Here is a 13,463-nt window from a genome sequence, read left to right as displayed (position 1 = left end):
GTGGTGGCGAGGGGTGGTGGTTGTGGCCCCCGGGACGCCGAGGAGCGCGTTGGGAGCGGCGGGGCCCTCGGTCCTCATGCTCAAACTTTGCTCTTGGGGCTTAGGAACGCTGCCTGTGCTGTAAAGGCCTTATCGCCGCAGTTGAGGACTGCAGCCATTTATCCGCGGGAACGGGGCTCTGGGCCGCCGAGCTCGTCTGGCACAGATGGGCCGATAGGGCTGTGTAGCCCTTATAATTCGTTTTGAATCGGAAAGTTTTCTCTGTCATTGTGAACGCCGCAGGGAAGGATCGCTATTTGCAGCATAGGTGTGCACCTGTAAGTCGATGATGGTGCTGATCCCTCTGAGTCAGAGCCTCCGTCAGAGGACTGGGGTGATGCCAGCGGTCACACCATAGCTGCCATCAGGTAGCCTGTGCAGTGGCAACGCGGCCCAGTGACTACCAGCCTTGGCTAGGTTTGGGTTAGCTCCCACTCTAATGGACGAGTGTTGCTAATCATTGGTAATCGTTTAAGCTATCTAGTCCTGCCTTTCTTTTGTTACAGTATTTATAGGAATTCCTAGTAATGTGGTCTTGCCCCCTGTTCTGAGGGGATTCACGTGAAGAAACTGCCCAGCACTTCAGCTCAGCTTACACAGTTCACACTAATGTTTTGGATCCAGGGCCAGAAATGTCAATTTATCTCTTCTGCTGATTGTGTAATAGGCAAACATACATTGCATTAACCTTTTTAAATTTAACTTTTACTAATCTCGAGTATGCTGTGGGAAGATAAAATTACCTGAGTGCCTGAGCCTGCAAACTGAACTTGCCAGGTGAGGGTGAGTTCTAGTGTGGAAGAAGCATAGGCATACATAAGAGATTGTGGTTACCTGTGTGAGAGAAGGTGTGCTTTTACCTTAGGACTCTGAGCCAGTAGCACATGGTGAACATTGCAGTGTTCTCCAACACATTTTTCTTCTCTCCCATAGCTATCATTAATTTTCCTATTAACCCAGGTGAAGGAGTATTCATAAGTTCCGCTTAAAAATTCAGTCATGGTTTTATAAAGTCACCATAGTGCTTTAAAACTGTAGAAGAATTTGGTTTCATGGTAGTGCTAGTTGTGTAAGAGAAATTGGGATGTAGAGATTTAAAGGCAGCTTACTGTCAGAAAAGCTAGGATCTCACATGATGAGATAGGAAATTGAATAAATAAAAATATAATTTAATGCACAATTTAAAATTGAAAGCAAAAAGCTACTGATACATCTGGTAAGAACAGGTGAGGCACCAGTTCATCCTAGAGCAAACACTGCCTGTGTAGTCTTAGTTCCTGCTTAACGTTAGTTCCCATGTAAATAATGGTGGCCAGCAACATACCTTCACACTGGCTTCTGTGTTGTCTTAATGAAACCTAATGAAAACAAAAGCTTTCAAGTAAAACAAATGACCTTAATTTTCAAACTCCCCTATCATAGATTGTGTCCATTTCTCATTTGTAACTGAAAGCGGCAGTCAGTTTTTAATTTTTCTACTTGTTCCTGCAGTTACAGTCTTAACAATAGCATTTATATTGACTTAAGGTCGCTCAGGGAGCTTTATATACATTTTTTTTAGCCATTATTTGGTTGACATGCTCAATTTTGGCAGTCACAAGACTAGTCTAGCCAGAGAATTACTAACTGATATGTATGCATCATTAGGCTATAGCTGATTTAACCCTTGTTGGATTGCATCTCTCTTGCAAGGCAGAAACAGCCTGTGGAAAACAGCATCTTGCGTTAAAATAGAACACCACAGTAAATACAGGAAGACTGGGGCCTGTCTTTAATAGTCTGTTAAGCAAATAATCACAGTTTGTTAATTTTTTTCTGATTTTGAAGAAGTATTGAACTGAAGAAATAAAGCTTTTTTGTCCTAAAAGGTGTTTGCCTGGGAGATTATGTTGATATGCTGCTTATTTTGCAATAGCTAGGGTCAATGGCTCCATGCAAACAAACTTTGCTGAGGCTTCTTCATAAATAAAATGGTTATTTAACCTGCTGCTGTACTTCAACAAACCATACTGCTGAATGAGCAATCCTCAAACAATATTACACAGGAAAATGCCACAGTAGTGTAAATAACTTTGGTTTAGCAAAGGACCTGTCTTCCTGACATCCTCTCTGGGACAGCATTCTGTCCTCCTGGCTTTGTTGTGTAGGGAGAAAGAACTTCTCTTTCATGAGGGGTTTAAAGTAAAAATCTGCAACACCCAACACCAAAGACAATGCCTGGTTTAGAAGAGGAACCTCGTATATACTTGCAAGAGATTCTTTTGGAGCATGGTGAAGGAAAGTCAGGTAGGATAAGGCCTTCGGTCGGAGCAACTTCTCTAGTCAAACCCTGCCACATGGATTGTTTAAGCAAGTATATTAAGCTGAGTGGGGGAGCAAATAGTAAAGGTTCCCTGAAACAAGGGGCCATCTGGAGCTGTGACAATTTAGTGGTAGATGACATGCTCCTGATCTTCCCTCTGTTAGTGTGGAGTGCAGTGATTGGCAGTGTTCTTCAGATAGTGCAAACCTGAAAGATGCCTAGTCATGCCTCGGAGGCATGATACGCCCTGCTGCTTTAATCAAATCCTTTGGACTTATGCTAGTGTGTACTGCATTTAAACTAAAAACAAACAAACAACCCTCCCATGTACTATAGAGCTGCTGTTCTGGGTTCATTCGTCATTTTTCAAAAATACCGAGTTTAGTTAGTAGTGTTTTGAGTGTAGCTTTGTTGCAGACTGAAGAAGATTCATTTAGTAGAAATCTGCTTCCTAAGGGTCCTACATGGCCTAGTTGTGAGATTTGTTGTTCTTGCAGGAAAAAAAAATGATGCAATATGAACACCCTGATGTGATTTTGAATGGATAAAAGGGATATGTATATTTAGATCATTAGCTAAACCACATGGGTGAGTTAACCTGTAGTAATACTAGCGTTGGTTCTGAGAAGACTGTGGAAACCAAAACCACAAAAATTTCTTTTGCTAGTATATCTGTAGAGACTTTTAACCTCTACACAGACTTTTCAGTTTCCTCCTAAGCCATCAGAGTTTCTGGTGAAAACCATTGTTTACATAAGCTTTGGAGAGAGAAAACTGTGATTTAGTTCTCCATCTTCAGATTGTAAAGCAATTTGTTGCTAGTTAAAAATATATTTAAAATCCACTGAAATGTTATTTCCCAGCTTGTGTGTGCCTTTGTGCAGTAGTATTTTCATGCATACATCCCACAGTTCATGTTATTACTACTTTTTTCTGGTAAGAATATCACTGAGGTTCTGGACAAATACAAGGCAAGAACAAATCGGCTTCCTCTTGCCTGTGTGCATTTTCTTCATGAAAATATGTAAATAAGGGGACAGACAGTGTTAAGTTTTCCCTGTTCATAATGATTAGATCCATTCCTGCATCTGCACTCTTGAAACTGCTTGGTAAAATACCTTATTATAAAGGGAATATGCACTGGTAGGCATTGTGCGTCTTTGAGACCTTTGAAACAAAGTTTTAAGTTCTAATAATTTCAACTCTGAAAAGTCTGCCTCCAAGGCCAAGCAGGATGTTGGGTATGTATGAGTAACCTTTTGTTAAAATTCCCTTTTTGTTCTTTTTTTTTCCAGCTAATTCAAAGGAATGTATATATTACTGCTCAGCATGTTTGTTATTATACAAATGCCTTGTAGCTTCCTCTTGTTTAAATCTCCTTTGTGTATTAAAAAGTTGGATTTGATATAGAAATGTACGCCATTGCTCTCTGTCTGTTAGTCTTCCTGCCTAAGTGAGTTCAGAATTTTATTAAAGTTTTGGAACTTGTAAATACTGAGGAAAAGGCTGTCTAGAAGTAGGAAGAGAGAGAGAGACCAACTTATTGGACAGCTCTGCCTGTGTCTTTGTTATTTGGCAGTTATGAGCTATCTAATCAGCATACGTAGTGGCCTATGAGGTTTAACAAATACAGCCCTGTGCTAACCATAGCACAGGCTGTCTCTTGTCTGCTTGAGTGTCTCAACAAATCAAACACCAGAAATATTAGGCACCAGAGCTTTTACAAATGCCCAGGAATGGAAAAAGATATACCTGCAGCTGGCAGTGAAACCTTGAAGTACAAATTTATGAGGAATGAGGCTTCGCTATTTTTGATCTTCAGAAATCCTTTTGTAAGAGAATGTGAAAGCACTTAAAAACGATCTAAACAATATTGTAAGACCCCTGCAAATGTTTCAGTTACATAGTATTTTTCTTGAGAAACTGATCCAGGTCTACACTAACCTGTAAACCTCCCTTGCTGCTGAAAGCAGTTATGGATATGCATAAATAATTTCACAGAGTCACAGAATAGTTGAGTTTGGAAGAGACCTCTGGAGGTCACCTGCTCCAAGGTACTGTGCAAGCAGGTTTAACTAGAGCAGTTTGCCCTTTGGAATTTATCTCCGTCTTCACTGCTCCCCCAGCCATGCATTTGTGCACATAGGTAACATTTCCCTGAGTCTTCTTTTCTCCAGGCTGCACAATCCCAGCTATCTCAGCCTCTTCTTGTATGTCAGAGGCTCCATTCCCTCCATCATCTTTACAGCCGTTAGCTGGACTCACTCCACTATGTCCGTGCCTCTTCTGTAGTTCTAACGCACATACCAATGCAAACCAGGATGCTGTTGGCCTTCTTTGTAAAAAGGACACATTCCTGCTTATCAGTCAGCTTTGTGTCCACCAGCACCCTGCATCCTTCTCTGCAAAGCTGCTTTCCAGATGTGTGGCCCTCAGTGTGTACTGGTGTCTGGGATTGTTCACCCCACATGTACGACTGGGAGTTTTATTTTCTTGAACTTCACATGCTTCCTGTCAGTCCATTCCTCAAGCCTGACTAATTCCCCCTGAATGGCAGCCCATTGTTACTAGAATGTTATCAAGCAGCCTCTTCTCCCCATTTTGTATGATTTGCAAACTTTCTGAGAATGCACCCTGTCATTAATAGAGATGTCAAACAGCACTGAATGATGCACTGAATGGTGACTGGACTCCAGCTTGACTTCTTGCTGCTGATCACAAGGCTTGGAGCCAAGTGTTCAGCCAACTTTCTGTCTACCTCATCATACCTTTATCTAGTTCGTTTCTTGTCAGTTTGTCCATGAGGACATTATGAGAGACAGGGTTGAAAGTCTTGCTAAGGTTCAGATTCACAACATTCAGATATCACCAAACCAGTCATCTGGTCATAGAAGGCCATCAGGTAGGTTAAGTGTAATTTCCCCTGCACAAATACATGCTGACTGCTCACAATCACCTCTTTGCTCTTCATATATTTGGAAATCGTTTCAGGATTAGTTGATCCATCACCTTCCCAGTGATTGAGGTGAGGCTAATAAGCCTACGGTTTCCTGGCTCTGACTTCTTGCTCTTCTGGAAAACAGGAGGGACATTTTCTTTCTCCTGGTGCTCAGGAACCTTCCTGTTCTGCCTGACCTTTCAAAGACAAAAGTGGACTCATGATGATATTGGCCAGCTCCCTCAGCACTTACGTTCATCCTATCAGATCCAGTGGTTTCATGTATATCCAATTCACCTCAGTGTTCCCTGACTTTATCCTCCTCCAGTCTTCTGCGTGTCCTTTTCCAGCAGGTACCTTCCCCCCCTTCAGCAGTGGTTCCACATTTTATATCTTCCTTTTGCTACAATTTTCATTATATTTTGAATATTCAGCTTTTATTGTGAGATTTTCAGGACAAGGATAATTGCTCTTAAGTGCAGAGAAATTATTTGCTGAAATACAAAATGACACAACATTGTTGTATCCGCACACCAGTGTTTTCTTTTGCTTTAAAAAAAAAAATGTCTATAAGCAAATTGCATGTTCATTCTGGGGAATGTCATGCTATCCTTACCTCCTGGAAAACAAAACCATCTGGCCACAGTATTTCATTTATTGCTAAGCCACAGGCTAAGGAGGATGTCCAAGACGCTTCTTGTGCAGTGATCTGAGAAAAGGGATGGTGATTGGGCATGAGAGCATCTGGTTGAAAGAGGTCAATATATGTGATATTTTTCAGATCTGAAGCTTTTCCTATGGATTTTATGTGAATTCTTCATGGATCATATCTGAGAGAATAAAGGCTTGAGGGAGGGAAGGTTAAAGCTCTAAAACCTCTCAGAGGAACCCATTGGGCTAGAGGACAACAAAAAAATAAAAATGAATGCTTTATTAAGATGAGAGCAAGAGCCATATTAGGAAGAAATTCTTTACTATAAGGGTGGTGAAGCAGTGACACAGATTGCCCAGGGAAGCTGTGAATACCCCATCCCTGGCAGTGTTCAAGGCCAGGTTGGATGGGGCTTTGAGCAACCTGGTCGAATGGAAGGTGTACCTGCTCATGGCAGGGGGTTTGGAACCAGATGATCTTTAAGGTCCCTTCAATCCAAACCATTCTATGATTCTGTGGTAGGTGGAACAGAGTACGTCCACACAAGTGAGCTAAGTAGTGATGTTTCGACTGAGTATTACACTAGATTTAAAACCAATATTTGGTGCTTCCATCAACAAATAATTGATGCTCCAAGAATACAGATAGCTATAATTATAGCTAGGTGTATCTGTAGATACTGACACAGACATTAGTCCTTAAGAAAGCAACTTGGCACTCCTGGGCACAAAAATGGTGGCTAGAGTGGGAGATGATTCCTGAGTTCAGTGGCAGCAGATCCACAAGCAGCTGGAAAGCCCCCAGTGCTTTCTCACTAATACAGCCATGAGAGCCTGGAAGCAGAGCTGCCTTGGCCAGGTAGGTGAGCAAAATCGTAAAGATGCTTTGGTCCTTACTTATCAAAGCACCTCAGTATTTGGGGAGTGGAGGAAATACGTGCTTTAGAAAGATATCTGGCCTAGAAATCAGGTTCAGCCCCACCTTGAAGCAGGAGTTCCTGGCAATTTCTGAAGTCCACAGTTAACACATTGATAACAAGATAACTCCTGTGATTGAATATAATCATCAAGACATCTCAAAGGGTTTCTTACTCATTTCTCAGGGGCTAGAATTACAGCATACTCCACTAGCTTTGTCAGAGGCATCCCTAAGGAATGTCTCTTTCCCAAGCACTTGCGAAGGTACAAGCTGTATTTGTGTCTTTCCCAATGGCTGCACAGTTGCCAAGCATTCAGGAATCAATCTGCACCCTCCTTGCTGATATGTGTGAGTATTTGCATGCAATCTCCCAGAGACTAGGAGGAAGTGCAGGCTGAAGATGGGAAGAAAGGTTATGTATGAGTAGCCAGAACTCTCTGAAGCATCCGTTTTACCTGTATGCTTGATTCTTGTCACAGAGAGTTACATATTCATAGCAGTGATTGAAAGGGATAGCTTGACTTTTCCAGTCTCTTCCTGAGTGCTGCTGAAAGAAGCTGAGAACAGCATAATATGAGGATACAAATACACTGCTAAATTTGTTAGAGGAAAACTCATCTGGCTTTTTCAGGCTGATTTGAAAAAAAAAAAATTCTAGTGGCTATTACTTAAGCATTTTAGAAACAGTTGTCTCTAGTCATTAACACAGTATTTCAATCAATCAAATATGAATCATTCCAGAGTGGCTTACTTAGCTTTTACTGCTGCTTCTCCGTCTTACCACTTTGCTTTCTGACATCCCAGTTTCCTCATTTTGTGAAATCAAGCTCAAAATCAGAGCTCTGCTCACAGGAACGTGATAAAGAGTACTGTGCAAATAATATTTCATCACCACCTTGAGCAGGTTTTACCTACTCTTTCTCAGGAGCACCTCTTATCAACCATGTCAAGTACAGGCACACATCCTGCAAAAGCAGTACCTGCATTTCTGTTCCTCCTGTTAAAGGAGTTGCAAGTAACAGGCCTGTGTACCTGAGAAGCTCTGCTGTCCCCAGATGTGCTTACAGTGTAGTCCAGACCTGATACTTCAAAAATAAGTGTTGTTTGTTTTTTTTTTTACAGGAGGATACAACCCGCTTTCGTTATGGGCTTGAAGTCTCACAGCTGTTTTCACAATTACATGCTGAACTGGGCAATGATAATAGCTTGTGAACTTGGTAGCCGCTCCTGCAGAGCTGGGAGTTGCACAGTGTGGTGAACCAGGACTGGCTGAAACAGTGGGGAGTCCTTCTCACAGAGAGTCTCAGATCAGCAGTTCAGATGTTCCCACCATGCTCACCCAAATCACAGGGATTATCTGTTCTGAGCTATGCCCATTTTCCATAGTAGTTGCAGGCCCTGGCTTTGCACAGGGACAAGCATCCAGTCAGATGCGATAACAGCAGGTAACTAACATGGTGATCTAACATATCTGAGCAGCCAGGTTTCCTGTGATGTCTTTGTGGTTCTTTGTATTTCTGCTGTGGTTATTTAATTGCCAAAGTGAAGCATCTTTTAAGTGGCTCAGAAGATTAATGTACATTGAGTCTAGACAGGCACAGTTTGAAACCAGAGTTTTCAGTTTCTCTCTAGATAACCGATGCTATCTGAGTTTCTGTTTCTAAAGATGTTCAAGATTTCCATGGCATTTTGAGGTTCTTAAATGAAAGATTACCCTTAGTTCTGTTGTTACATCTTGCTTGACATGAGTTACTCCTTAAGAATGTGGGGACAGCTGATGGGGAAATTAATAAGTTTCAGTTACCATTCAAATCCATTAAAAAAGCCCCACAGTTTAATGCTCCTCTGAATTTCTTTGCAATGCAATATTCTTATAATTAAGCACATAGCAGGTGGCAGAGAAGGCTGAGCTCTGATGCATTACGAAAGCAGAAGCAGTCCTGAGAAAAGTCTGAAAACTTCTGCTTTTCAAATAGTGATTTTTATGTCACTATTTATACATAGAATTTATAAAATTCTATGTACGTTTTCCTTTCCTGAGAAGAACATGGTTTTGTTTCTTTATTGTAAATATTAGGTTCTAAGGTGTGGTGTGAATTGGGTGCATACTGGGGACTACTAGCTAGAAAAGATGTGAAATTACTAGAGCTGTTAATGATGGTCTTTTCATGTAGTGACTTCAGGTTTTACTCAGGAAGTATTTTCCCGGTTTGGTTCTTGACATTGACCCAAGAGAGTGACTATTGCATAGAGATGTACACACAGGAATAAATGTTATTTGGTATGGAAGAATGGTGTCCAAATTTATGCTCCTGAAATGGGATACATACCTGCCTGCTTCTGGAATCAACTGCCCTAGCAACCATCAGCGTCATCAAGCACGCTTACATTTGTAAGAGCTGAGTCTTGCCAGGAGCAGAAGTAGAAGCAGCTGTTTGCTGTTGTGTCAATGTTTGTGATAGTTAACCTGGACATCAAGGAAGAAACAGTGGCAACACCAAAAATCCACCAAAATCTTGCCATGTTCAGGAGCATGATCTGTTTCATTTACTGAAAAACAAACAAAGAGCAGACTGAGCAATATCCCCTACTTTCTTTTTTTTAAAGTTTGAGACCTCAGTAAAGAGCATGGAAGTAAAACCCACAGCATTAGCACCTGATTTTATCCTTCTGCCTGTCTGTCTGTGCCAAAAACCTTTGTGATAGACAAAACTGCTCTTAAATGTGTCTTCCCTTGGGTGAGATTGGAGATGTTGTAGAAGCACTGGCACTGAGTCTTGGAGGCACAGCTGCCATGCCCTTTGCCTAAGGACAAGAAGTTCAATCGTTCACTAATAAATCATAACTGGGTGGATTACCTGAAATACAAGGGACGGATTCATTCCACACACTCGTCATCATGAGTCATCATTGCATTGCATCATGTATTCCAACCCTGTGGTGTCAGTGTAAGGTGTGACAGTTAATTTTGATAAGTAGGAATCAAGTGTCTACAAATTACTGCATCCTCTGAAAGGGGCTATTACAAATTGTATCTTCTCATCCATTTCTTAGTGACTTCCTCTGCTTTTTATTACAGTCAAGGGTTCTTTTCAGGCATGTAATTGTCTAAGTTTGGATATGGAAATACTATATTCTGTTTCTGTGTATCACACCCTTAAGGACCTGGGCATCTGTAGAAACCAGTAGCTGTTTTGTCTTCAGCTGACTCCATCACAGTTGAATCAAAAGCATTTTATTTACGCTCTCCTGGAAATCTTACCTTTGCTCTTTCTTTTTCCCTCTTAAGCAAAAAGAAATATTACTCAGGCAACAAATATTTTGGGTGTGTGTGAGTGCAAATATTAGATATGGCTAAATAGACAATGTTGCTTGGCAGTCTGAAGACTTCAGTTTTCTTGCATGTGTGTTTGTATGCTTAATACAGCCTTACCTTGCTTTTCATTGGGGTGTGACATACTCTGTTTCTCAATGCCATGAGAGAGCAGGAGGCTCACCTAAGAGGCTTATATGAACAGGTGTGGCTTCAAAAGAAACTTGAGATTATTTCCAACAGGAACTTATTCGTCACTGAGTCTTTTCACAGTTATCTACTCGTGAGAATGGAACTGGTAAACAAACTCTCATTGGGCAATAAAGCTGTACCTGGCATGAAGTAATCAGTTTTCCCAAAAGGCATAAAGAAAAACTGAGGCTTATCTATCTGCTTTAGATATTCACATGGCACTTACACTGTGTGGCCAAAGAAGTTGGGATGAATTGACTCATGTGCTTCTCTGCATCTCCAGGGAACAGGGAGCAGGACCACCATACAGGATCTGAATGCAACCTCCTTGGGTGTCTTTAGGGGAACCTATTAGTAAGAGGTAAGAGGACAGGCCACTGGTGTCCTATAGGCAGGGTTTGGCACAGTTTGTGGGTATGAGTCTACACTCCTAAGACCCTGGCAGGTTGTAGCTCTGTTGGCATCAGGACTCCAGCATGACAGCTCCCAGCTATTCTTCTGGATCTGTTATCTACAGGTATTCTGTCTTATATGGAGACAAAATACCAAGGCAGTGTGAAAAAATGTGTGATTATCGAAGTCATTTGGTTAAGGAATGTTAAATTATTGTGTGAATGTTTTTACAGCATTTACCTAATTCTGGGAAAAGCAAAATAAATGACTCTGCTATGTTTTACCATATCTGTTGCTATCCTCTGATTTAAAGGACAGATGCCAGCACAAATTAGTTCAGGGGTGGGTAGGATGCTATTATATGTTCATACATCCTACTATGCACTAAATATAGAGTAATCCATGACCAAGTATAATGAAAGCAAAAGAGTAAGCAGCATGTCAGCAACTGTTTTAATTGGTGTCCCAAAAGGTGATTCTAAACTGAAGCAGTGCACCATTGAGTGTATAACTCCACTTTAGTCAGGGCTCAGCTATACCAGCCTAAAGCCTGGCTCAACAGTCAACCAAAAAATCGCCACCTGGTACTAAAATAATGCATGTCCAAGGTGTTACTGACATTTTCATTATTTATCCTAAGAGTTTTTTGGAAGTTTTAAGAAACCTCAGTATACCTTCTTGTGCAAAGACTGAAACAGAACAAAACCATGTTCTGCTCTCGGGAGTCTCAGTGTGGTGTCTGAAACATAGGAAGTTTCACATCTGATCATGCTGAACTAAATGATGATTCTAATCTTTTCCCACTTTACCTATAGTTAAGGAATTGAATCTTTTGCTCAACAGATTGTTATCTCCTGAAACACAATAAACACCAACAGCCTTTCATATATATACTCTTCCTAGTTTTTATGCACGTTTCTGAGGGCTAGGAAAATCATTCTCAAGGCTACCATTTCCAATTAACACATTTTTAAAATGTGCAATGTAATCCATGTTATAATTCATATAGCTACTTATGTGCAAAAGCTTCTAGAGTCTTTATTATAAGTTCATTTAAATTCTACTCTTAACTGTGTTGCATACTCTGTGGTACTACAAACAGACCAGACTGTTCTTCGAGGAGCTTCTGGTCAGATTTTAGCCATGATACTACAAAGACAATAAAGAGGAGGAGATAAATAAGGGAAGTTAAGGTTACAACTAATGCATAATTAGTTTTAATACAGTGGAGTATAGAACTGCCATCAAAAATCAATTTCGTAGTCTCTCTACAGCAATGTAACAAATAGTACAAGAGTATATCTTAAAATACATGTTTAAGCAGAGTAACCAAATCAGTTTTGATATGATAGTTCTGGAGTAAGCCAAGTAAGAAGGCAAGTAATAGCAGTGTATTCAAAAATACAAAACATACACAATTACAAAACTGCTTTTGTATTAGACATACAAAATCACTTTCTAACATACCATTAAATTAGGGCTTAATTTTAAATCATGCCCTTCTTAAGAAAGCAACCTGTGTGTCCATTTGCACTGGGCACATTACAGAGTTCTTCAGTTTGTTCCTGAACGAAAAGCAAATGCAGATTCAGTGGGTGCACCAACACCCTCTTTAGTCCCAAAGCTTGCTGCTCTTTTCTTGCCTTTCTAATTCACCCATTTTAATGGAATGGGAATCTGTCCAACAGCCGGCTTTCCCATCCTCGCGAAGCACCAGATCTATCTAATGTACAGAGATTCGGAGGCACTGTGTATCCTTTTGGAACTGTAAAGGAAACAATGTTTAAAAAAACCCTTCCATCCAAGAACTGTGCCCATATTCCTGGTGCCTAAGGGAGATGAGGAGAATATCCCCTAAGCAGTGATGTAATATGAGATGCTATATAGTATAATAGTATATCAGTATAATAAGAGATACTGATAGAGCAAATGCCACACGTCTTTTCTGTGCCATATATAGATTACTGTCTGTGGATTCAACTTCTGGCTTCCTTACACTTAACATCTGGGATGTGCCTGAGCAAAGTAAGTGCTCCCCAAATACTTTGCTCTTTTTCTGTGCTGTACTAGCCATGCACTCTTCCGAATTCTCTTTAACCTCAACCCTTTCACATGTGGACATAAGAAGAAAGGCCTATGTGACCTGGAAGGGCCTTCCTGCCCCTTGCCCCGTGGTTGTGCTGTCCCACATATGCCCCATAGTAGACACTGTCCTCTGCATCTGCTCCTCTGTCTCTCTCTTCAGAAGGTTACTCCCGTCTCACAGCTGAAGGAGATCTATTCTTGGGCAGGAGTAAACTTGAAATAAGGGGGAAGGAGGTGCGTGCTTTAAAATGTGAGACTGAATACTCCAAAAGTCAGCAAGACTTGACATAAGTTGTTAGACGTGTTTGATGTAGATACCTTAAGCAGTGAAATCAGAACAAGTTTTCAAAGAGTTAACTTGACCTTCAGAGCCTGGAGGACCTCAAGATCTACCTCTCCTCAGTGACCCTGCTATCTAAGCACCTCTCTTCTTGCCAGCGCTCGCTTTTAGGAATTTGCATGTGTGTTTACCTACATGGCTGACACCGACTCTTGTGCTCTCACTGCTCACTGAAATGTGATGCTGAAATTTACAGGAATCCAGCCACTTTGTGCTGTGTTCGTGTTCAGTGGTCAAGAGCACGCACTGGCTAAACTTTGTTATATGACCCAGTAATTTTTCCATTTCAGT

This window comes from Lathamus discolor, chromosome Z (assembly GCF_037157495.1).
Source record: "Lathamus discolor isolate bLatDis1 chromosome Z, bLatDis1.hap1, whole genome shotgun sequence".
In the NCBI taxonomy this organism is placed as follows: domain Eukaryota; kingdom Metazoa; phylum Chordata; class Aves; order Psittaciformes; family Psittacidae; genus Lathamus; species Lathamus discolor.
Note: the sequence above shows the minus strand (reverse complement) of the source record.